Source organism: Balaenoptera physalus (genome assembly GCF_965194825.1).
Source record: "Balaenoptera physalus genome assembly, chromosome: 1".
NCBI classification, from domain to species: Eukaryota; Metazoa; Chordata; class Mammalia; order Artiodactyla; family Balaenopteridae; genus Balaenoptera; species Balaenoptera physalus.
This window is the reverse complement of record NC_138882.1, coordinates 68183179-68210274: the sequence shown is the minus strand read 5'-3', so window position 1 is coordinate 68210274 and position 27096 is coordinate 68183179. Positions and strand designations below refer to the sequence as shown.

Here is a 27096-nt window from a genome sequence, read left to right as displayed (position 1 = left end):
GGGAAGGCAACGAAGAGGATTTGAAAGCAAGGAAGAATTGCAGGAAACAGATTACAGGAGGGAGATTCGAATAGCCTTTAAAGCACAGGAAAAGCGGCAAAACCTCGACAATGATGCCCTTGGCCAAAAAGGGCGTATGCGTGTTTTCCTGAATATATTCAGGAAAACACGCATACGCCCTTTTTGGCCAACCAAGCAACCTGGAAAGGCAAATCAGCGCTACAAAAAAGTCTCGCTTCCCATCGGTAAAAAGGGCCATGCTGAATAAAGTGTCAAAACCAGAAATGCAGGACAGGGCAAGGAGAAACGGGGGCGTGGCTACGCTGATGGGCGGGATGTAAATTGCCAACAGCCCCTCTGGAGAAGTGCACGGTGTGTCCTGAAACATCTAAAAAACTCAGCTTAGGGAGCATAGGTCACTTCCACTCATGGGCGTATAAATTGGGAAAACTAAAAATCAGCAAGACACAGGCACCGCAAAGTTTAGGGCTGCTCTGTTGACAAGAACCTCCACTTCGTTACACCTTAAATATCCCAGGAAAGAGAAAAATGGATAAAGAAGTTGTGGTCCTTATGTACAATGGAATATAACTCAGCCATGAAATCAACGTCATAAGGCTAGTAGCAGAATGATGAGTGGATTTAGGTACGACGATTCTAAGTGAAATAAGTCACACAGAAAAAGACACTTATCATAAGATATCACTTATAGAGGGAATGTAAAAACCGCTACCCTTGAACTGAATTACAAAACAGAATAGAGTCACACGTTTAGAAAACACACTATGGCTGCTTTACGGGAAAGGTGAGGTGGGGTGATGCATAAAACAAGGGTTTCAAATTAGCTCAGAAACCGTTCCATAAACCCAATATGTAATAGACAAGACCTACTCCTTGCTCAATGAATTGGACTCAACACCCCCTATTCACCGCTCAAGAATATATCTGACTAGTAAGAATCTTGAAACCTATGCATTGATATCTCTCTGTAAGTGAGTCAAGTGGGTGTAAAGTGGCAAAATCAGAGCAGTGAAAAGCAGGAAAACTCCATTATAAAAATCAATTACTTTTAAAAACCCGTGAAACAAAGACAGTGAAAGAGAGAGAAATTCTTACAAAATTCGTTCAGGGGCTGTGATGCCACCTGGATTGACCATATCTAGACCCACAGCTGTTTGAGACATAAGGGTGGACACTCTTGGGGCTGAGAGGTTTGGTGAGGTTGGGTGAGCAAACGCAGACCCTTTAAAGAAATACTGCGTGGTACCCATCCCATGGGTCCCAAATCTCCAGGTTCAAGGGCATCTTCCTACATCAAAAACATGCATGAGAAACCCAGAAGATGGTACACTGTGTGATCGGGAAAGGTTTTCAAAACGCACCTCATTTCTCATCTCCTTGTGCTCGGGTTCACCATTCCAGCCGCTTTACTAACAATCTCCGTCCTTGGAGAATGAGCACCTTTAACCTCCTGTTCCGTACAGGTTGCAATTTGTCCTGAGGATGAACGGGAAGAGGGGGAAACAATGAGAGACTAGCTCTAGGTGTTGGGACAGGCACAGGTCCCTCTATTTTCCCATCAGGAAGAAGAATTAACCACAGGCTCAGCCTGCCGCCCGGGACCAGAATAGGGCCTGAAGCAATCCTGCGCTTTTGCGGCAGCTCCCAAGAAAGCGAGTTGAAAAATGGAGCTCAGGGGCACTGCAATTCACAAACCTGTAGACTTATAAATGATGACTCTCGTCCACAAATATATTGAGGGAAGGCAACGAAGAGGATTTGAAAGCAAGGCAGAATTGCAGGAAACAGATTTCAGGAGGGAGATTCGAATCGCCTTTAAAGCACAGGAAAAGCGGCAAAACCTCGACAATGATGCCCTTGGCCAAAAAGGGCGTATCCTTTTTTTCCTGAATATATTCAGGAAAAAACGCATACGCCCTTTTTGGCCAACCAAGCAACCTGGAAAGGCAAATCAGCGCTACAAAGAAGTCTCGCTTCCCATCGGTCAAAAGGGCCTTGCTGAATAAAGTGGCAAAACCAGAAATGCAGGACAGGCGAAGGAGAAACGGGGGCGTGGCTACGCTGATGGGCGGGATGTAAATTGCCAACAGCCACTCTGGAGAAGTGCACGGTGTGTCCTGAAATATCTAAAAAACTCAGCTTAGGGAGCATAGGGCACTTCCACTCATGGGCGTATAAATTGGGAAAACTAAAAATCAGCAAGACACAGGCACCCCAAAGTTTAGGGCTGCTCTGTTGACAAGAACCTCCACTTCGTTACACCTTAAATATCCCAGGAAAGAGAAAAATGGATAAAGAAGTTGTGGTCCTTATGTACAATGGAATATCACTCAGCCATGAAATCAACGTCATAAGGCTAGTAGCAGCATGATGAGTGGATTGAGGTACGACGATTCTAAGTGAAATAAGTCACACAGAAAAAGACACTTATCATAAGATATCACTTATAGAGGGAATGTACAAACCGCTACCCTTGAACTGAATTACAAAACAGAATAGAGTCACACGTTTAGAAAACACACTATGGCTGCTTAACGGGAAAGGTGAGGTGGGGTGATGCATAAAACAAGGGTTTCAAATTAGCTCAGATACCGTTCCATAAACCCAATATGTAATAGACAAGACCTACTCCTTGCTCAATGAATTGGACTCAACACCCCCTATTCACCGCCCAAGAATATATCTGACTAGTAAGAATCTTAAAACCTATGCATTGATATCTCTCTGTAAGTGAGTCAAGTGGGTGTTAAGCGGCAAAATCACAGCAGTGAAAAGCAGGTAAACCCCATTATAAAAATCAATTACTTTTAAAAACCCGTGAAACAAAGACAGTGAAAGAGAGAGAAATTCTTACAAAGTTCGCTCAGGGGCTGTGATGCCACCTGGATTGACCATATCTAGACCCACAGCTGATTGAGACATAAGGGTGGACACTCTTGGGGCTGAGAGGTTTGCTGAGGTTGGGTGAGCAAACGCAGACCCTTTAAAGTAATACTGCGTGGTACCCATCCCATGTGTCCCAAATCTCCAGGTTCAAGGGCATCTTCCTATATCAAAAACATGCATGAGAAACCCAGAAGATGGTACACCGTGTGATCGGGAAAGGTTTTCAAAACGCACCTCATTTCTCATCTACTTGTGCTCGGGTTCGCCATTCCAGCCGCTTTACTAACAATCTCCGTCCTTGGGGAATCAGCACCTTTAACCTCCTTTTCCGTACAGGTTGCAATTTGTCCTGAGGATGAACGGGAAGAGGGGGAAACAATGAGAGACTAGCTCTAGGTGTTGGGACAGGCACAGGTCCCTCTATTTTCCCATCAGGAAGAAGAATTAACCACAGGCTCAGCCTGCCGCCCAGGACCAGAATAGGGCCTGAAGCAATCCTGCGCTTTTGCGGCCAGCTCCCAAGAAAGCGAGTTGAAAAATGGAGCTCAGGGGCACGGCAATTCACAAACCTGCAGACTTATAAATGATGACTCTCGTCCACAAATATATAGAGGGAAGGCAACGAAGAGGATTTGAAAGCAAGGCAGAATTGCAGGAATCAGATTTCAGGAGGGAGATTCGAATCGCCTTTAAAGCACAGGAAAAGCGGCAAAACCTCGACAATGATGCCCTTGGCCAAAAAGGGCGTATGCGTTTTTTCCTGAATATATTCAGGAAAAAACGCATACGCCCTTTTTGGCCAACCAAGCAACCTGGAAAGGCAAATCAGCGCTACAAAGAAGTCTCGCTTCCCATCGGTCAAAAGGGCCATGCTGAATAAAGTGTCAAAACCAGAAATGCAGGACAGGGCAAGGAGAAACGGGGGCGTGGCTACGCTGATGGGCGGGATGTAAATTGCCAACAGCCACTCTGGAGAAGTGCACGGTGTGTCCTGAAACATCTAAAAAACTCAGCTTAGGGAGCATAGGGCACTTCCACTCATGGGCGTACAAATTGGGAAAACTAAAAATCAGCAAGACACAGGCACCGCAAAGTTTAGGGCTGCTCTGTTGACAAGAACCTCCACTTCGTTACACCTTAAATATCCCAGGAAAGAGAAAAATGGATAAAGAAGTTGTGGTCCTTATGTACAATGGAATATAACTCAGCCATGAAATCAACGTCATAAGGCTAGTAGCAGCATGATGAGTGGATTGAGGTACGACGATTCTAAGTGAAATAAGTCACACAGAAAAAGACAATTATCATAAGATATCACTTATAGAGGGAATGTAAAAACCGCTACCCTTGAACTGAATTACAAAACAGAATAGAGTCACACGTTTAGAAAACACACTATGGCTGCTTAACGGGAAAGGTGAGGTGGGGTGATGCATAAAACAAGGGTTTCAAATTAGCTCAGATACCGTTCCATAAACCCAATATGTAATAGATAAGACCTACGCCTTGCTCAATGAATTGGACTCAACACCCCCTATTCACCGCCCAAGAATATATCTGACTAGTAAGAATCTTAAAACCTATGCATTGATATCTCTCTGTAAGTGAGTCAAGTGGGTGTTAAGCGGCAAAATCACAGCAGTGAAAAGCAGGTAAACCCCATTATAAAAATCAATTACTTTTAAAAACCCTTGAAACAAAGACAGTGAAAGAGAGAGAAATTCTTACAAAGTTCGCTCAGGCGCTGTGATGCCACCTGGATTGACCATATCTAGACCCACAGCTGATTGAGACATAAGGGTGGACACTCTTGGGGCTGAGAGGTTTGGTGAGGTTGGGTGAGCAAACGCAGACCCTTTAAAGTAATACTGCGTGGTACCCATCCCATGGGTCCCAAATCTCCAGGTTCAGTGGAATCTTCCTACAAAGAAAAAATGCTTGGGAAACCCGGTGGATGGTATACAGTGTGATCTAGAAAGGTTTCTGAAACGCACCTCATTCCTCATCTCCTGGTGCTCGGGTTCGCCATTCCAGCCGCTTTACTAGCAATCTCCCTCCTTGGAGAATCAGCACCTTTAACCTCCTGTTCCGTACAGGTTGTAATTTTTCCTGAGGATGAATGGGAAGAGGGGGAACCCATGAGAGGCTAGCTGTAGCTGTTGGGACAGGCAGAGGTAACCCTAATTTCCCATCAGGAAGAAGATTTAACCACAGGCTCAGCCTGCGCCCCGGAACCAGAATAGGGCCTGAAGCAATCCTGCGGGTTTGCGGCCAGCTCCCAAAAGAGCGATTTGGAAAATGAAGCTCAGGAGCACGGCAATTCACAAATCTGCAGAATTATAAATGATAACTCTCGTCTAAAAATGTATTGAGGTAAGGCAACGAAGAGGATTTCAAAGCAAGAGAGAATTGCAGGAAACAGTTTTTCACAGGTAGATTGGACTCGCCTTTAAAGCACATGAAATTCCGCAGAACTTCGACAATGATGCAGTTGGCCAAAAAGGGCGTCTGCGTTCTTTCCTGAATAAATTTTGGAAAAAACGCAGATGCTCTTTTTGGCCAACTAAACAAGCGGGCAATGCAAATCAGCATTACAAAAATGTCTCACTTCGCATTGGTCAAAAGGCCCATGCTGAAAAAGTGTAAAACCAGAAATGCAGGACAGGCCATGGAGAAAACGGAGCCTTGTTATGCTGATCGGCGGGATGTAAATTGCCACCGGCCACTCTTGAGAAGTGTATGCTGTATCTTAAAACTTCTAAAAAACAGAGCTACAGAACATACAGCACTTCCCCTCATGGGCGTATATCTTGGGAAAACCAAAAAATCGACAAGACACAGGCACCCCAAAGTTTAGGGCTGCTCTGTTTAGAAATACCTCGATTTGGGTACAACTTACATGTCCTTGGAAGGAAAAAATGGAGAAAGAAGATGTGGTACTTATGTACAATGGAATATTACTCAGCAATTAAATCAATGAAATAAGGCCAGTGGCAGCAACTCGTGCAGACTGAGGTACGATCATTCTAAGTGACATAAGTCAGACATAAAAAGAGACTTATCATAAGGTATCACTTATAGATAGTATCTAAAAATGCCTTCACATGAACGCAATTACAAAACAGAAACGGAGTCACACATTTAGAAAACACACTTATGGCTGCTAAAGGAGAAAGGTGGGGCGGGGTGATGCATAAACCAGGAGGTTGAAATTAGCACAGATACGGTTCCATAAACAAAATAGGTATTCGACAGGACCTACTCTATAGCTCAAAGAGCTGGACTCAGCACACTGTTGTCACCAGAAAAGGATATATAAGACTGGTAAGAATCTGTAAAAGAATTTATTGATGTCTCTCTTTAAGTGAATCAAGTGGATAGATGTAGAGCAGGAAGAAACACAGTATTGAAAATCAGCTATACCCCATTACAAAATTAAATAACAAGAACAAAATAAAGACAGTGAGAGAGAGAGAAATTCTTACAAAATTTGTTCAAGGGCTGTGATGCAACCTGGACTGACCATATCTAGACACAGAGCTGGATGGGACCTAAGGCTCTACACTCGTTTGTCTGAGAGGCTTCGTGAGGATGGGACAGCAAATGCAGCACTTTTAGAGGAATACTGCCTGGCCCCCGTTCCATGGGTTCCATATCTCCAGGTGCAGGGGACCCTTCCTACAGCTAAAACATGCATGGCACATCCAGAGGATGGTACACCGTCTGATCGGGAAGAGTTTGGAAAAGTCACCTCATCTCCACGTCTCCTGGCATTCGGGTTCCCCAGCTCCTTTCCTTAGAGTCTCCCCACTTTGGGAAGGCAGCACACTCAACAGCCGGTTTTGCACGGCTTGGAATTTTCTGGTGAAGAAGGGGAATGGCGGGATGGAATGAGACACAAGCCTTAGATGTTTGGACAGGCATATGCCACTCTAGTTTCCTACCTGGAAGAAGAATTTCCCTATCCTTCAGGTGCCCCAGTAACTGGAATGTGTCTGTAGAAATCCTGCCCCTTTGTGTCTGCTTCCCTAAACAAATTGAAAACTGGTGCTCAGGGGCACTGCAATTCACAAACATGCAGGGTTGTAATTGACACCTCTAATGGAGTCATTTCTTGAGATAAGTATTCGTAAAGGCCTTGTAAGCAAGGCAGAATTGCAGGAAAGGGATTTCAAGGGGTAGTTTGCACTCGTCATCAAAGCACATGCAAAGCTGCTGAACATCGCCAATGATGCAGTTTGCCAAAAAGGCCGTATGCGTTATTCCTTAATATATTCAGGAAAAAACCTTACTCCATTTTTGGCCAACAAAACAGACGGGCAATGTAAATTAATACTACAAAGAGATATCACTTCGCACCAGTCAGAATGGCCAACCTCACAAACTGTAAAACCTGAAATGCAGGACAGGGCGTGGAGAAAAGGGAACCCTGACAAGCTGATGGTGGGAATGTAAATTGCTAACAGCCACTCTGGAGAAGTGGGTGGTGATTCCTTAAAAATCTAAAAACCAGAGCTTCAGAGCATATGGCGCTTCCACTCCTGGGCCTGTATCTTGGAAAAAACGTAAATTGACAGGACCCAGGCACTCTAAAATTTATGCAGCCCTCTTTACAAGAGCCTCTACTCGGAAGCTACCTAAAAGTCCTTGGAGGGAAGAATGGATAAAGAAATTATGGTAGATATGTACAATGGAATATTACTCAGCCATGAAGTGAATGAAATAAGGCCATTTAGGGCCACTCAGAAGGACCTACATACATTCATATTAAGTGTCATAAATCAGGCAATGAAAAATATCATATGATATTACTTATCGGTGGAATCTAAAAATTGATAGAAAGGTACTATCTTACAACACAGAAACAGAGTCCCAGACTTAGAACACAAACTTATGGTTACCAAACTGGAAAGGTGTGTTGGAGGCATAAATCATGAGGTTGGAGTTAGTATATACATATTTACAGAGAGAAAACTTGTAATCAACATGGACCTGCTGTAGAGCACTTGGAACTCTTCTCAACACCCTTTGGTAACCTCAATGGGAAAATAATTCTAAAAAGAATATATAGTTATCTCTGTATAAATGAATCATGTTGGTGTATGTCAACAATGAACACAACATGATAAATCAACTATATACTCCATTATAAATTTAAAATTAAGATAAAGATAAGAAAAATGATCACTAAATTTGTTTAGTCGCAGTGAACGTACTAGTGTCACATCCCTGGACACAGACACAATTTGGTCCCAAGGCTGGACTGTTGTACGCCTGAGGACCTCGGGAGGATATGCCAGCTAATTCGCCCCCCTTGAACATGTGCAACCTGGTCCCCTCTGCATGGGATCACTATCTCCAGATCTAAGTGTGCCCTCATACTACTAAACCAACCCTCTGACACCCAAAGGATGGTGGACTCTCTGGGCTGGATGACATTTGGAAAATCACCTGCTCTCAACATATCCTGGTGTTTGGGTTCTGACCTCCCGACTCCTTCGTAAGGGTCATCCCACTCTACAAGACAGCACCCTCAACAGGTGATTTTGCAGGGGTTTATACTTGTTCGGGGGATGAAGGGTAAGGGGGAAGAAGGAATGGGACAGAAGCCCTTACATGTTTGGACAGGCACATTCCACTCTAATTTAATACCCAAGAACAGGACTTGCCCTACACCTAAGGTTGTGTCAGTAACCAGAGAGGGACAGTAGAAACCCTGCTGCCTTCTGTTTCCCACAACAACAATTCTAAAACTGGACCTTATACGCACTTCATATTCACAATGCCTGGGGAGCTGTAAATGACAACAGCCCTCAAAAAATGTCTTGGGGTAGGTAATCGAAGTAGACTTCAAAACAAGGCAACCTTTCAATAACCCTTTTTCAAGGGGTAAATCTTACTGACACTGTTCAAAAAAAAAGCACATATGAAGATACTCACCATTGCTTTATGTTAGACAAATGCAAATCAGATGTACAAAGAAGTATCACATGGAACCACTCAGAATAGCCACCATCACAATGTCTACAAACAAGAAATGCTTCAGAGGGTGTGGAAAAAAGAGAAACCTACTACTTATTTTTTTTTAATCTGCGTTGGGTCTTCATTGCTGCGCGCGGCTTTTCTATAGTTGCAGCAAGCGGGGGCTACTCACCATTGTGGTACGAAGCCTTCTCTTTGTGGTGGCTTCTCTTGTTGTGGAGCACAAGCTGTAGGCACACAGGCTTCAGTAGTTGTGGCTCGTGGGCTCTAGAGCGCAGACTGAGTAGTTGTGGTGCACGGGCTTACTTGTTCTGTGGCATGTGAGATCTTCCCGGGCCAGGGCTCCAACCTGTGTCCCCTGAACTGGCAGGCAGATTCTTAACCACTGCACCACCAATTCTATGCTATCGGTGGCAATGCCAATTGGTAACAGCCACTATGGAGCACAGAATGGAGGTTACCAGAGTAAGGGGAGGTGGGAGGGATAAATTGGAAGTTGGGATTGACATATACACACCACTATATATAAAAGAGATAACAAATAAGGGCTTACTGTATAGCACAGGGAACTCTACTCAATACTCTGTAATGACCTGTATGGGAAAGGAATCCAAAAAGGATTGGATATATGTATAACTGCTTCACTGTGCTGTGCAGCAGAAAGTAACACAACATTGTAAATCAACTCTATTCCAAAAAAATTGAAATTGAAATGAAATGAAGTAAAATAAAATAAAATAGAGCTACCAGATGATCCAGCAAGTTCACTCCTGTGTGCATATCTGGAGGAAAGCATAAATCGAAAAGACACATCTTCCCCAATGTTCACTGCAACACTCTTTACAATAGCGAAGACATGGAAGCAACCAAAATGTCCATCAACATATGAATATAGGTAAAGAATATGTGATACATATATATAATGGAATATGACTCAGCCATAAAATAGAAGAAAATAATGCCAGTTGCAGTAACATGGATGGACCTAGAGATGATTGTACTAAGTGAAGTAAGTCAGACAGAGTAAGACAAATATTGGATGATATCACTTCTAGGTGGAAGCTAAAAATTGATACAAATGAACTAACTTACAAAACAGAGGCAGACTCACAGACTTGGAAAACAAACTTATGGTTACCAAAGGGGAGAGGTGGGGGGTAGGGATAAATCAGGTGCTTGGGGTAAACATACGAATACTACTATATATAACAGATAAGCAACAAAGACCTACTGTATAGCACAGGGAGCTCTACTCAGTATTCTGGGAATACCGTTATCAGAAAAGAATCTGATAAAGAATGAATATATGCATATGTGTAACTGAATCTCTTGCTGTGCAGCTGAAATGAACACAACATTGTAAATCAACTATACTCCAATAACATTTAAATTTCAAAATAAAGAAAATCACCTCTATTTCAAAAGAAAAAAAAAAGAATTCCCATCTCTTTATATGGCTTGATAGCTTACTTTTTTAGTGCTCAATATTATCCCATTCCCAGAATATATTAATACTATATCATTTCATTCACCTATTGGAGGACACCTTAGTTTCATTCACATTTTGGCAATATTGAATTAGGTGCCATAAATATCCATATGCAGGTTTTCCTCTGGAAGTATGTTTTAAACTACTTTCAGTAAATATCCATGAGAACACTTGACGGATTGTACAGTAAGGGAATGCTCAATATTCTAGCAAGTGTCAATCAGACTACCAAAGTAGCTGTATTATTTTTCATTTCCACCAATGACAAATGACATTTCCTATTGTTCCACATCTCCTACAGAATTTGTTCTTGTCATTGTTCACATTTTAGCCATTCTAAGTGTTACATAGTGGTATGGAATTGTATTTTTAATTTGCTTTTTCATGGCAGCATGTAATCTGGATTATTCTTCTGTATACTTATATGCATAGTGTCTATTTTCTTTGGTGAGGTGTCCATAAAGTATATTGGTCCACATTTTATTTAGGTTGCTTTCATTTTTTTCTACCCAATCTGTATTTGTTTTATTTATTTTCGTGCCTTATTGCATTAGCAAGGACTTGGAGTAAAATATGGAAAAGGAGTCATGAAAGGGGACATCCTTGCTTTTACCTGAACTTAGTGGAAAAGCTTCATGGTTTTGACCATTAATCATGATGTAAGATAAAAGTTTCCTGTAAATCTTTGTTATCAACTTGAGAAAGCTCCAGTCTATTTCTTTAACTGAGAGTTTTTATGAAGAATGGGTGTTAGATTTTTTCAAAGGTCTTCTGAATCTATTGATATGCTAATGATTGTCTTTAAGGTGTTGATATGATGGATATAATTATTTGATTCTAGAATGTGGAACCAGCCTTTCATACCTGGGATTATTTCCTCTCATTCATGATATAAAATTCTCTCAAAATATTGTTGGATTCGATTTGGTAATATTTTGTTGAGGATTTTTGCATTGATGTTCCTGAGAGATATTGGTCAGTTTTCTTTACTATTCATATGTTCTTCTAAGTTTGGATGTTGTGGATTTAGTGTCAGACATTCATTTGGGGAGATTCTCAGTCATTTTTAAAAAATATTTTCTGTTCTTTATTATCTTTATTCTCCTCCTGCTATACCCATTATGTATAGGTCACAGCATTTTTCATTGTTCCACAATTATTGATTACTCTGTTCTGTTGATTCCTTTCCTGCCCATTTTCTCTTTTCTTTTGAGATTTAAAGGTTTCTCCTGATATGTCTTCAAGCTCACAGATATTTCTCCTCAGCCAGCTCTTTGAGTGCTAAAACAAAATACGAGAGACTTGGTATTTTATAAACAACAGAATATTTTTGTTTTCTCATAATTGCTGAGGCTGAAAAGTTCAAGAACAAGTAACCAGGTGCTTCCCTGGAGGTGCAGTAGTTATGAATCTGCCTACCAATAAAGGGGACAAGGGTTCGAGCCCTGGTCCAGGAAGATCCCACTTACCATGGAACAACTAAGCCCGTGCACCACAAATACTGAGCCTGTGCTCTAGAGTCCACAGGCCACAACTACTGAGCTCGTGAGCCACAACCACTGACACCCACACGCCTAGAGCCGGTGCTCCGCAACAAGAGAAGCCACTCAATGAGAAGCCCGCACACCGCACCAAAGACCCAACACAGCCAAAACATTAATTAATTAATTATCTAATTATTTTTTTTAAAAAAAGAACAAGTTGCCAGCTGACTTAGTGTCTGGCGAGGGACCAATTTCTGGTTCACAATGTGGGTCTTCTCGCTCGGCAATGAAATCATGGAATGGGCATAAGATCTTCTGTGTGCTACATTTATTAGGTCACTAATCCCATGTTTGAGGTCTCTGGCCTCATAACCTACTCACCTCCCAAAAGCCCCACCTCCTAATACCATCAAGATGGGAGCTGGGTTTCAAAATTTTAAAATTAGAGGTACAAAATATTTACACCATAACAGGGACCACAGAGTTAACTGATTTTTCCTTTCATGTTAAAGGTTTGCACATTTATATTTATTATATAATCCCAAAACCCTTGTTTTTTTTTATATGATTCTTTTTCCGTATACGCCAGTACAGACCACTGAGTAGAGTTCCCTGTGCTATAAAGCAGGTCTTTATCTATTTTATATATAGTAGTGCGTATAAGTCAGTCCCAATCTCCCAAATTATCCCTTCCCCACTTATTCCCTGGTAACCATAAGTTTGTTTTCTATATCCATGATTCTATTTCTGTTGTGTAAATAAATTCATTTGTACCTTTTTTTTCTTTTATAGATTCCTCATATAAGCAATATCATATGATATCTGTCTTTCTGTGTCTGACTTGCTTCACTCAGTATAACAATCTCTAGGTCCATCCATGTTGCTACAAAACCCTTAATTGTTAAGGATAACTCTCAATTTTTCCCAGTATCATCAGCAATTCTTTCTGGCAGACACGTGATAACACTTTTTAAACAGGGATATTGAGACCAAAGCTCCTGACCTGCAAACAAACAAAACATCATTCATATAGTGAAAACTTTGCAAATCAAAGGATGAAAGCACTTGGTCTAAATCCCTTTGCACCCACTGCTGACAGAGGGCAGAGGAGTTTGACTCACTAATCTTCCTTACGTGCACTTCTTCCTAATGGGGTATTGCATCTAAAACTTATAAGAAGCGGGGATGTATCATGGAACACACCAATCGCTACTACAGATTCTGAAGCAGCAAAAAAAAAAAAAAAAAACATGATAAATCCATCCAAAGGGTTCTGTCCACATTGTTACAATAGTTTCCTTCACACTGTGAACCCTTTTCAAACCCTATCACTTGAACCTATTTTTATTTTTTTCAACAAAAATAATGTTAATCTGCAGTCAGACACTCCAGTAATATTACACTATCCCTTGTGCAAGTATGTAGGGATTTGAGGAGCTATGGGAGGCCACCATGAGAGGTTGCCTAGAGTAATTAGGACATTTCATTTAATGTTGGTTCTTCTCCCTAAGATGTCTGCTATCCTCTTCTTTTTGTAGCTACTAGCATTGAGAAAGTGACCAAGATAAGGCCCTTCTCTTTTACTGCCCATGAATGGAACTGTGATTAACCCCACAGAACTTGGTGCTTCCAGAATCCCCTGAACCTACTGACCCTCCATGCATGGCACGACATAGATAAGGATGGTGACGTGTATCCTTGTATACAGCATGTTATAAAATGTTTGACTCTTCCCTTCCTCATAATTCCAAAGAATAGGTTTCTTTGGATTTCTGCTTAATGCTGCTGGAGTTGGTACATAAGTTGAGGGAGGTATCAGGGCACACCAAAAGAGAGGGTAACTGCACAGAAAATACAAGCAGGTACATTTCTGTGTAGTTTCAAGCAGCTTATTTGCTATATCAACCATGGTGACATGTTGACCCTTCCTCTTTCTACTAGTAGTACAACAAACATAAAGGATATTTAAGCTGCTTGTTTTATCCCCACCTCTCACAATTGATCTGCATTAACATATAGGACAATGAAGGGCCCTTTCTACCATCTTAACCAATATTTGAGAACTAGAAAATGTCCAGATTTTTCTGGGGTTTATTTTCATATTCCCCAATCAGGCCTATGAAGGAATCTTACCTATTGTGTTTATTAATGAAGTCATATCTCTGACGGCATCCCATCATCAACAAAACTGGAAAGAAATTTGAAGGGTCTTCGATGTTACCATATTTGAAATAACAATATTTTAACCTGACACGTTTTTGGATTTTAGAAGAAAATATTTTAAATGAGACAAAAAATCATTTTTATGACACAAAAAGACAGCAATAGTTTTATATTTTTATCTGTTCCACTTGCACACAAGTGTCTCATGGGGTTATGTAAAGCTCTCCTGTTGGGTGCTGTGCATGGTGCAAGTATGGATTAAAGCTTAGGAATCTTAAGCTTCAGTCACCTGAAACATTTAAATTAGGATGCAAGCAATCCTGTCCAACATTTGAAAAGAGCAAGACACTCTCTTTATTTTATTTGTTAGGTAATTAATCTGTCTTTTCCCCAAGGAGAGAAACAAGTGGCATCTTCCATCAATGTGTTGCACAAATATCTTTGAACAGAGAGTGCAAGCAGAGGCTGATACAGGATGTGAAAAAAAAATGAGAGACCCTTGTGGCATTTTCTCCTAACTTATTGCAATCTGCCATTTAAAATGTGGCAATAATCAATCTTCTGAGGAAAAAGGCCCAAGGAAGGTTTTTGCTTCTGTGGAATAAGGGGATTGCTAAAGATTTCAGGAGGCAAGACGAATTAGTGAGAATGACCATGAGAAATCAGAGAAAAGTCAGATCCATGGATGAAGTGATGTTTACCACTGTGAATCAATGAGAAGTAGGAGCAAATGAAAAGAAAGCTGATACAACATTTTCTGAATAAATGTAACCTTTCAGCTGTCATAGAAAAATTAATACTCACTATGATACAACATATTTAGTTTAGAAAGTTAACTTAAATTTAAAGCTTAATAATTACATTTATTGAAGAAATGAAAACATATTTGTGGTTTAGAATAAATAATGTGTTCTGCTACAGGTAAGAAGACTACATAAATAAATAGAAATAAGACTAAATAAATAAAGAGGAAAATAACAAATTAGATGTTATTAACATTAAAAACTGACACTCATCTAAAGAAAGAGAAGGAGAGACAGAAAGAGAGAAGAACTCATCTCAAGCATGTATTAAAAACTCCTAAATAAGAAGTCTTCAGATGTTAAAAAAAAAGGAAGTCTTCAATAAGAAGATAATGGAATAGCAAAATGGGGGAAATATACCAAAAGATATTTCAAAAAAGAGAGTACAGAATGTTAAGTAAACATATCAAAAGATGCTTGGCTTCTTAGTAGTCAATTAAATGCAAAAGTGTGATACCTGGAATTATCACTCACCAACCAGAAAGTTCAAATGAAAATGACAGGTATTATCAAGTTTGACAAGAATGTGTATAATCCTTGAATCTCATTCACTGCTGCTGAAGATGAAAAATCATACAAATGTTTTGAAAATATTTAGAAATATCTAAAAATATAAACACAAGAAAGCTATGACTCGAAAATTTTACTACTACGTGTATACTGAACAATAATTTATACACACACCACCAAAGCTCAAGTTCTAGAATTTATATACCAGTGCTGTTCTCAATAGACACAAACTGAAAATCACTCATATTGTAATACACATTGGAATAAATTAATCAATAGTTAAATATTTACATTATGGAATCCTATGCAACAGTGGCAATGCATGATCACAACAACAGGCAACCATATAGGCATATTCACAAACAACATAAAATAAAAAAGCCCAATCCAAAAGTGATTTTACTGTGCCATAACATTTATATAAAATACAAAATACAGGTAAAGTTATCTTTTTGTTAGATACCAGAACAATATTAAACCTTAAGGGGAGTCACTAGAATGGCACCAGGGGGCCTCTGAGTATCTGGCAATTTTCTGTGTCTTTATCTAGAAGCTATGTTTAGAGTGTATTCACATGCTGAATTTTCTGAAATTTGTCATTTCCTTACAAACCATGCATGTTTTTCGTTGTTTTTTATACATAACAAAAACTAAAAAAGATAGACCAGGGAAGGTAATTGTATTAGCACTTTAATATCCATGCTTTTCAAGGTGGAAGTGAAAAGTATTAAATACTTGACATTGTGATTACTTCTTAAAAGTAAGGTGAAAATTTGAGGTTAATAAATAAGGCATACTTCTTCATATATAATCCTCAAAGAGGAGGGGTAGAAAGGAGTATTATTTTTTTTTCTTTAATACAGAATCGTTAAGATACAAAATAATGAAAACAGACTAGGTTTAAAAAAGAGCACACTGGACTTCCCTGGTGGCACAGTGGGTAAGAATTTGCCTGCCAATGCAGGGAACAGGGGTTCCATCCCTGGTCTGGGAAGATCCCACATGCCACAGAGCAACTAAGCCCGTGTGCCACAAGTACTGAGCCTGTGCTCTAGAGCCTGCAAGCAACAACTATTGAGCCTGCATGACACAACTACTGAAGCCCATGCACCTAGAGCCCATACTCCACAACAAGAGAAACCACCGCAAGGAGAAGCCCGTGCACCACAACGATGAGTGACCCCTGCTTCTCTAGTAACAACTGGAGAAACCCTGTGCAGCAACGAAGACCCAACACAACCAAAAATTTAAACAATTAAATCTTTTGACTTCTGAGATGACTCACTCACGTGGCTGTAGGTAAGAGGCCTCAGTTCCTTGCCACATGGATCTCTCCTTAGGGCTGCTTGAGTGTCCTCATGACATGGCAGCTGGCTTACCCCAGGATGAGTGATCTAGCAGAAACCAAAGCAGAAGCTGCAATGTCTTTTATAACTTTGGAAGCTGCACTTTGTCATTTCTGCAATTTCTTATTAGTTAAACAGTCAACCCTTTTCAAGTGCGAGGAGCCACACTGGTACATGGAGACTGGGAGATAATTAGGGGATAATTAGGTCCATCTTGGAGGCTGGCTACCAAAGTGGCTGACTAGCCAAAGTCTGAATTTTGTTTTCTTCACTTCTGGAGAGAAAATGGTCAGTGAACCCCATTGGTGGTCTTTGAGATGTACCAAAGCTACCTCTTGCTCTCACCCCCAGCTGTGTGGCTGACAGGGTCTTGGTGCTCCAGCCGGGTGTCAAGCATGTGCCTCTGAGGTGGGAGAGCCGAGTTCAGGACATTGGTCTACCAGAGACCTCTGGCACCTTGTAATATCAAATGGCGAAAGCTCTCCCAGAGATATCCGTCTCAACGCTAAGACCCAGCTCCCCTCAGAGACCAGCAAGATCCAGTGCTGGACATCCCATGCCAAACAACTAGCAAGACAGGAATGCAGGCCCACCCATTAGCAGAGAGGCTGCCGAAAATCACAATAAGGTCACAGACACCCCAAAACACACCACCAGATGCGGATCTGTCCACCAGAAAGACAAGATCCAGACACACCCACCAGAACACAGGCACCAGTCCCCTCCATCAGAAAGCCTACACAACCCACTGAACCAACCTTAGCCACTGGGGGCAGACACCAAATACAACGGGAACTACGAATCTGCAGCCTCTGAAAAGGAGACCCCAAACACAGTCCCCAAAGCCAAATGAGAAGACACAGAAACACACAGCAGATGAAGGAGCAAGGTAAAAACCCACCAGACCAAACAAATGTGGAGGAAATAGGCAGTCTACCTGAAAATGAATTCAGAGTACTGATAGTAAAGATGACCCCAAATCTTGGTACTGGAATGGAGAATAGACAAGAAACGTTTAACAAGGACCTAGAAGAACTAAAGAGTAAACAAACAATGATGAACAACACAATAAATTGAATTAAAAATTCTCTAGAAGGAAACAATAGCAGAATAACTGAGGCAGAAGAATGGATAAATGACCTGGAAGATAAAATAGTGGAAATAACTACTGCAAAGCAAAATAAAGAAAAAAGAATGAAAAGAATTGAGGACAATCTGAGACATCTCTGGGAAAACATTAAACGCACCAACATTCGAATATAGGGTTCCCAGAAGTAGAAGAGAAAAAGAAAGACACTGAGAAAATATTTAAAGAGATTATAGTTGAAAACTTCCCTAATATGGGAAAGGAAATCGTTAATCAAGTCCAGGAAGCGCAGGGAGTCCCATACAAGATAAACCCAAGGAGAAACATGCCAAAACATATATTAATCAAACTATCAAAAATTAAATACAAAGAAAAAATATTAAAAGCAGCAAGGGAAAAACAACAAATAACATACAAGGGAATCCTCGTAAGGTTAACAGCTGAACTTTCAGCAGAAACTCTGCAAGCCAGAAGGGACTGGCAGGACATATTTAAAGTAATGAAAGGGGAAAAGCTACAACCAAGATTACTCGACCCACCAAGGATCTCGTTCAGATTCGACAGAGAAATTAAAACCTTTACAGACAAGCAAAAGCTAAGAGAATTCAGCACCACCAAACCCGCTTTACAACAAATGCTAAAGGAACTTCTCTAGGCAGGAAACACAAGAGAAGGAAAAGACCTACAATAAGAAACCCAAAACAATTAAGAAAATGGTAATAAGAACATACATATCAATAATTACCTTAAATGTAAATGGATTAAATGCTCCAACCAAAAGACATAGACTGGCTGAATGGATCCGAAAACATGACCGGTATGTATGTGGTCTACAAGAGACCCACTTCAGACATAGGGACACATACAGATGGAAAGTGAGGGGATGGAATAAGATATTCCATGCAAATGGAAATCAAAAGAAAGCTAGAGTAGCAATTCTCATATCAGACAAAAAAGACTTTAAAATAAAGACTATTACAGGAGACAAAGAAGGACACTACATAATGATCAAGGGATCAATCCAAGAAGAAGATATAACAATTGTATAATTTTATGCACCCAACATAGGAGCACCTCAAAACATAAGGCAAATGCTAACAGCCATAAAAGGGGAAATCGACAGTAACACAATCATAAAAGGGGACTTTAGCACCCTTCTTTCACCAATGAACAGATCATCCACAATGAAAATAAGGAAACACAAGCTTTAAATGATACATTAAACAAGATGGACTTAATTGATATTTATAGGACATTCCATCCAAAAACAACAGAATACACTTTTTCTCAAGTGCTCCTGGAACATTCTCCAGGATATAGATCATATCTTGGGTCACAAATCAAGCCTTGGTAAATATAAGAAAACTGAAATCGTATCAAGTATCTTTTCCGACCACAATGCTATCAGACTAGATATCAATTACAGGAAAAAAAATCTGTAAAACATAAAAACACATGGACGCTCAACAATACACTACTTAATAACCAAGACATCACTGAAGAAATCAAAGAGGAAATTAAAAAATACCTAGAAAGAAATGACAATGAAAACATGAAGACCCAAAACCTATGGGATGCAGCAAGAGCAGTTCTAAGAGAGAAGTTTATAGCAATACAATCCTACCTCAAGAAACAAGAAATATCTCAAATAAACAAGTTAACCTTACACCTAAAGCAATTAGAGAAAGAAAGAAAAAAAAAACAAAGTCAGCAGAGGAAAGACATCATAAAGATCAGACCAGACATAAATGAAAAAGAAATGAAGGAAACAACAGCAAAGATCAAAAAAAGTAAAAGCTGGTTCCTTGAGAGGATAAACAAAATTGATAAACCATTAGCCAGACTCATCAAGAAAAAAAGGGAGACGACTCAAATCAATAGAATTACAAATGAAAAAGGAGAAGTAACAACTGACACTGAAGACATACAAAGGATCATGAGAGATTACTGCAAGCAACTATATGCCAATAAAATGGACAACCTGGAAGAAATGGACAAATTCTTAGAAAAGCACAACCTTCCAAGACCGAACCAGGAAGAAATAGAAACTACAAACAAACCAATCCCAAGCACTGAACTTGAGACTGTGATTAAAAATCTTCCAACAAACAAAAGCCCAGGACCAGATGGCTTCACAGGCAAATTCTATCAAACATTTAGAGAAGAGTTAACACCTATCCTTCTCAAACTCTTCCAAAATATAGCAGAGGGAGGAACTCTCCCAGACTTATTCTATGAGACCACCATCTCCCTGACACCAAAACCAGACAAAGATGTCACAAAGAAAGAAAACTACAGGTCAATATCACTGATGAACATAGCTGCAAAAATCCACTGCACAATACTAGCAAACAGAATCCAACAGCGCCTTAAAAGGATCATACACCATGATCAAGTGGGGTTTATCCCAGGGATGCAAGGATTCTTCAATACATGCAAATCAATGTGATACACCATATTAAAAAACTGAAGGATAAAAACAATATGGTCATCTCAATAGATGCAGAAAATGCTTTTGACAATATTAAACACCAATTTATCATAAAAACCCTCCAGAAAGTAGGCATAGAGGGAACTTTCCTCAACATAATAAAGGCCATATATGACAAACCCACAGCCAGCATCATTCTCAATGGTGAAAAAGTGAAACCATTTCCACGAAGATCAGGAACAAGACAAGGTTGCCCACTCTCACCACTATTATTCCACACACTTTTGGAATTTTTAGCTGCAGCAATCAGAGAAGAAAAAGAATTAAAAGGAATCCAAATCGGAAAAGAGGAAGTTAAGCTCTCACTGTTTGCAGATGACATGATACTATACACAGAGAATCCTAAATATGCTACCAGAAACCTACTAGAGTTAATCAATGAACTGGTAAGGTTGCAGGATACAAAATTAATGTACAGATATCTCTTTCATTCCTATACACTAAAGATGAAAATTCTGAAAGAGAAATTAGGGAAACACTCCCATTTACCACTGCAACACAAAGAATAAAATACCTAGGAATAAACCTACCTAAGGAGACAAAAGACGTTTACTCAACAAACTATAAGACACTGATGAAAGAAATCAAAGACGACACAAACAGATACAGAGATATACCATGATCTTGGATTGGAAGAATCAACATTGTGAAAATGACTCTACTACCCAAAGCAATCTACAGATTCAATGCAATCCCTATCAAACTACCAATGGAATTTTTCAGAGAACTAGAACAAAAAAATTTCACAATTTGTATGGAAACACAAAAGACCCTGAACAGCCAAAGCAATCTTGAGAAGAAAAACAGAGCTGGAGGAATCAGGCTCCCTGACTTCAGACAATACTACAAAGCTACAGTAGTCAAGACAGTATGGTACTGGCACAAAAACAGAAATATAGAGCAATGGAACAGAAGAGAAAGCCCAGACATAAACCCATACACATATGGTCACCTTAATTTTGATAAAGGAGGCAAGAATATACAATGGAGAAATCACAGCCTCTTCAATAAGTGGTGCTGGGAAAACTGGACAGCTACCAGTAAAAGAATGATATTAGAAGACTCCCTAACACCATACACAAAAATAAACTCAAAATGGATTAAAGACCTAAATGTAAGGCCAGACACTATCAAACTCTTAGAGGAAAACATAGGCAGAACACTCTATGACATCAATCACAGCAAGATCCTTTTTGACCCACCTCCTAGAAAACGGAAATTAAAAAGAAACATAAACAAATGAGACCTAAGGAGACTTAAAAGCTTTTGCACAGCAAAGGAAAACGTAAACAAGACGAAAAGGCCACCCTCAGAATGGGAGAAAATATTTGCCAACGAAGCAGCTGACAAAGGATTAATCTCCAAACTTTACAAGCAGCCCATGCAGCTCAATATTAAAAAAAAAAACACAAACAACCCAATCCATAAATGGGCAGAAGACCTAAATAGACATTTCTCCAAAGAAGATATACAGATTGCCAACAAACACATGAAAGAATGCTCAACATCACTGATCATTAGAGAAATGCAAGTCGAAATTACAATGAGGTATCACCACACACAGGTAAGAATGGCCATCATCAAAAAATCTACAAACAATAAATGCTGCAGAGGTGTGGAAAAAAGGGAACCCTCTTGCACCGTTGGTGGGAGTGTAAATTGATACAGCCACTATCGAGAACGGTATCAAGGTTCCTTAAAAAACTAAAAAGAGAACTACCATATGACACAGCAATCCCACTACTGGGCATATACCTGGAGAAAACCATAATTCAAAAAGAGTCATGTTCCACAATGTTCATTGCAGCTCTATTTGCAATAGCCAGGACATGGAAGCAACCTAAGTGTCCATCAACTGATGAATGGGTAAAAAAGATGTTGCACATCTTCAATATAAAATGGAATATTACTCAGCCATAAAAAGAAATGAAATTGAGTTATTTGTAGTGAGATGGATGGACCTAGAGTCTGTCATACAGAGTGAAGTAAGTCAGAAAGAGAAAAACAAATACTGTATGCTAACACATATATGTGGACTCTAAAAAGAAAAGGAAAAGAAACGGTTGGGAAGAACCTAGGGACAGGACAGGAATAAAGACGCAGACATAGAGAATGGACTTGAGGACATGGGGAGGGGGAAGGGTAAGCTGGGACGAAGTGAGAGAGTGGCATGGACTTATATATACTACCAAATGTAAAATAGCTAGCTAGTAGGAAACAGCTGCATAGAAGAGGGAGATCAGCTCAGTGCTTTATGACCACTTAGAGGGGTGGGATAGGGAGGGCGGGAGGGAGACGCAACAGGGAGGAGATATGGGGATATATGGATATGTATAGCTGATTCACTTTGTTCTAAAGCAGAGACTAACACACCATTGTAAAGCAATTATAGTCCAATAAAGATGTTAAAATTAAATAAATAAATAAATGAATAATTTATGGCCCCCCCTCCAAATTAAATCTTTTTTAAAAATGAATAAATAAAAAAGAGCACTCCATGACATGGAATGCTAAACCTAAGTATTTTCAGTACTATAGTAAATGTAAATGGATTAATATCTCCTATTAAAGTGTAATTTTTTATATTTTGTGGAACTAAATTTTTTTCACAATATACAGGTAAAATAAAAGAATTACATTAGAAAGGAGAAAACATTCCATGTATTTAAAAACAATAAAACAATAAGCATATAATATGCATCTTAGATATAAGTAGTCTTTAAGTTCAGAACAATTTGTCATTATTGTAATTAGTATTATTATACCAATTTCTTTAAAACATTTCAATACTTGTTGTATTTGAAAAAATATTTTAATATTTTTTCTTCTCTCTTTTGTAGTCTAATACATGGTAAGTATTTAGCTGCTAACATAACTTAAAAATATATTTTGTTTTTTTACAGCCGAACAAAACTGAATCAAGAAGAAATAGATAACTTGAACATACTGATCACTAAAAGCAAAATAGAGGGCTTCCCTGGTGGCGCGGTGGTTGAGAATCTGCCTGCCAATGCAGGGGACACGGGTTCGAGCCCTGGTCTAGGAAGATCACACATGCCGCGGAGCTACTGGGCCCGTGAGCCACAACTACGGAGCCTGAGCGTCTGGAGCCCGTGCTCCACAACAAGAGAGGTCACGATAGTGAGAGGCCCACGCACCGTGATGAAGAGTGGCCCCCGCTCGCTGCAACTAGAGAAAGCCCTCGCACAGAAACGAAGACCCAACACAGCCAAAATAAATAAATAAATAAATAGAATTTTTAAAAAAATAGAATCTGTAATTTAAAAAAACTCCCTAGCAACAGAAGTCCAGGGTCAGATGGTTTCACAGGCAAATTCTACCAAATATAAAAAGCAGAACTTACACTGATTCTTCTCAAACTCTTCGAAAAGATTGAAGAGTAAGGAATACTTCCAAAGACATTCTATGGAGCCACTATCATGCTGATATCAAAAACAGATGGGGAGGAGGGACTTCCCTGGTGGCACAGTGGTTAAGAATCTGTCTGCCACTGCAGGGGACATAGGTTCGAGACCTGGTCTGGAAAGATCCCACATGCCATGGAGCAACTAAGCCTGTGTGCCACAACTACTGAGCCTGCGCTCTACAGCCCACGAGCCAAAACTACTGAGCCTGATAGCCACAACTGCTGAAGCCCACGTACCTAGAGCCCATGATCTGCAACAAAAGAAGCCACCACAATGAACAGCCTGCACACCACAACGAAGAGTAGCCCCCGCTCACCGCAACTAGAGAGAGCCCGAGCACATCAACGAATGTCCAATGCATCCAAAAATAAATAAAGAAAGAAATTTACTTAAAAAAAAAACCAAATAAAACAGATGGGGACTTTTCTCGTGGTCCAGCAGTTAAGATTTCGCCTTCCAGTGTAAGGGGTGCGGGTTCGATCCCTGGTTTTGGAGCTAAGATCCCACATGCCTCACAAACAAGAAACCAAAACATAAAACAGAAGCAGTATTGGAACAAATTCAATAAAGACTTTAAAAAAAAACACAGAGAAAGACACTACCGAAAAAGAAAACTGCAGGCCAATATCGTTGATAAATATAGATGCAAAAATTCTCAACTGAATATTAGAAAACCGAATCCGACAACACATAAGAGGATCATACACCATGACCAAATTTGATTCACCCAGTTTCACAAAGCTGTTTCAACATATGCAAATCAATCAACATGATACACCCCATCGACAAAGGAAAAACAAGAAACAAACGATCATCAAAATAGATGGCGAAAAAGCATTTGAAAAGCTTCAACATCCATTCATGGTAAAAACACTTACCAACGTGGGTACAGAGGAAACATATCTCAACATAATAAAACCTATTTATGACAAACCCACAGCCAATATAATACTCAACGTTCATAAGCTGAAAGCCTTCCCGCTAAAATCTGGAACAAGACAAGAATGCCCACTCTCACGTCTTCTCTTCAACATAGTATTGGAAGTCCTAGCCACAACAATCAGACAAGAAAAAGAAATAAAATCTAACCAAATTGGAAGGGAAGAGGTAAAGTTGCCATTATATGCAGATGACATGATAATATATATAAAGGAAACCCTAAAAATTCCACACAAACACTACTAGAACTGATAAACAAATTCAGCAAAGTAGCAGGATACAAGATTAACATATATAAATTGGTTGCATTTCCTGGTTTTTCTTTTTTTTTTTAATTTATTTTGGCTGTATTGGGTCTTCATTGCTGTGCACGGGCTTTCTCTAGTTGTGGCCAGTGGGGACTAGACTTTCTTGTGGTGCGCAGGCTTCTCATTTCAGTGGCTTCTCTTGTTGTGGAGCACGGGCTCTAGGCATGCAGGCTTAAGTAGTTGTGGCACATGGGCTCAGTATTTGTGGCTCACTGGCTCTAGAGTGCAGGCTAAGTAGTTGTGGCACACAGGTTTAGTTGCTCCACGGCATGTGAGATCTTCCTTGCATCAGGGCTCAAACCCGTGTCCCCTGTATTGGCAGGCGGATTCTCAACCACCAAGCCACCAGGGAAGTCCCTGGTTGCATTTCTTTACACTAACAATGAAATATCAGAAAGGAAATGTAAACAAGCAATCCTTTTTTAAATGGCATCAAAAAAATAAAATGCTTAGGATTAAACCTCACCAAGGAGGTGAAATACTTATATACTGAGAACTACAAAACATTAGTAAAGGAAGCTGAAGATGATTCAAAGAAATGGAAAGACATCCCACGCTCTTGGATGGGAGGAATTAATACTGTTAAAATGGCTATACTACCCAAAGCAATCTACAGATTTAATGTGATCCCTATCAAATTACCCATGACATTTTCCCCAGAACTAGAACAAATAATCCTAAAATGTATCTGGAACCATAAAAAAGTCAGAAATGTGAACACAATCCCCAGGAAAAAGAACAAAGCAGGAGGCATAACCCTCCTAAACTTCAGAAAATACTACAAAGTTACAGTAATCAAAGCCGCATTGTATTGGCACAGAAAGAGATACATGGATCAATGGACTAGAATAGAGAGCTAAGAAATAAACCCACACACCTATGGTCAATTAACCTTTGACAAAGGAGGCAAGAATATACAATGGGGAAAAGACAGTCTCTTCAGCAAGTGGTGTTTTGAAAGTTGGAGAGCCGTATGCAAATCAGTGAAGTCAGAACATACCCTCACACCATTCACAAAAATAAACTCAAAACGGCTTATATGCTTAAATATAAGATAGGACACCTTATAACTCCTAGAAGAGAACATAAGCAAAACATTCTCTGACATAAGTCATACCAAAATTTTCCTAGGTAGTTCTCCCTAGGCAGTACAAATACAGTAAGTCACCTACATACGAACCTTCAAGTTGCAAACTTTCAAAGATGCAAACGTCCATTCGCGTGTCCAATCATGTAAGTTAGTTCACGTGTCTGACATACATTGTCACGTGCGTGCTTCCTCTATATGTGGTTGTGCTTTTGTGTACTTTACAGTACTGTATAGAGTACAGTAGAACAGTACCTTTATTTCAAACCCAAGATGTCTGGAAGCAAGCGTAAAACCAGATGTTATGTAGCTGGTACTGTTAAGAAGCGCCAAGCGATAATGACGGAAACAAAAGTGAAAGTAATTGAGAGAGTGGAGCGAGGCAAAAAGATGTTAGACATCGCTCATTCTTATAATATGAATCATTCAATCATTGGCACGAATCTAAAGAACAAGGACGAGATCATGGAACATGTGAAGTCTGCTGTGCCAACGATGTTGACACAATATCCAAGAAGCATGGAAAAGTGATGGAGGAGATGGAGAAACTTCTCAGTGTGCGGATGCAGGATCAACATCAGCGCTGAGTCCTGCTCAACTTAACGCTGATTCAAGAGAAAGCTAAAAGCCTTTATGAAGACTTGAAGAAGAAACACGGCAAAGAATCAGAGGGCACATCTTTTAATGCCAGCCATGGCTGCTTTCATCGGTTCAAGGCTAGAGCCAGCCTTCACAATGCAAAAGTAAGTGGAGAGACAGCAAGTGCAGATAGGGTAGCTGTCCAGGAACTTCCAGAAACACTTTGAGAAATTATTGATGATGGTGTGTATTTACCCAACCAGGTTTTTAATGTGGATGAGACACAACTGAACTGGAAGAGGATGCCAGACCGAAGTTACGTCAGTAAGGAGGAAAAGTTGATGCCGGGCTGTAAAGCAGCAAAGGATAGGCTAACTGTTGTTTGGTGGCAATGCTTCCGGTGAATTGAAGCTGAAACCTCTCTTAGTTTATCATTCACACAACCCAAGAACCCTTAAAAACATAGCCAAGGGCTCTCTTCCTGTTGTGTGGA

The 27096-nt window shown here is 40.0% G+C and overlaps 1 long non-coding RNA gene across 1 annotated transcript in view; it reads right to left on the bottom strand.

Annotated features, from left to right (window-relative positions):
• Positions 1 to 27096, bottom strand: part of LOC309649503 — a 1121016-nt gene that overhangs the window by 490354 nt on the left and 603566 nt on the right. Inside the window, exon 2 of the long non-coding RNA XR_014257164.1 lies at positions 4902 to 5016. This is a non-coding gene — a long non-coding RNA (uncharacterized lncRNA). The remainder of the gene's footprint in view (positions 1 to 4901; positions 5017 to 27096) is intronic.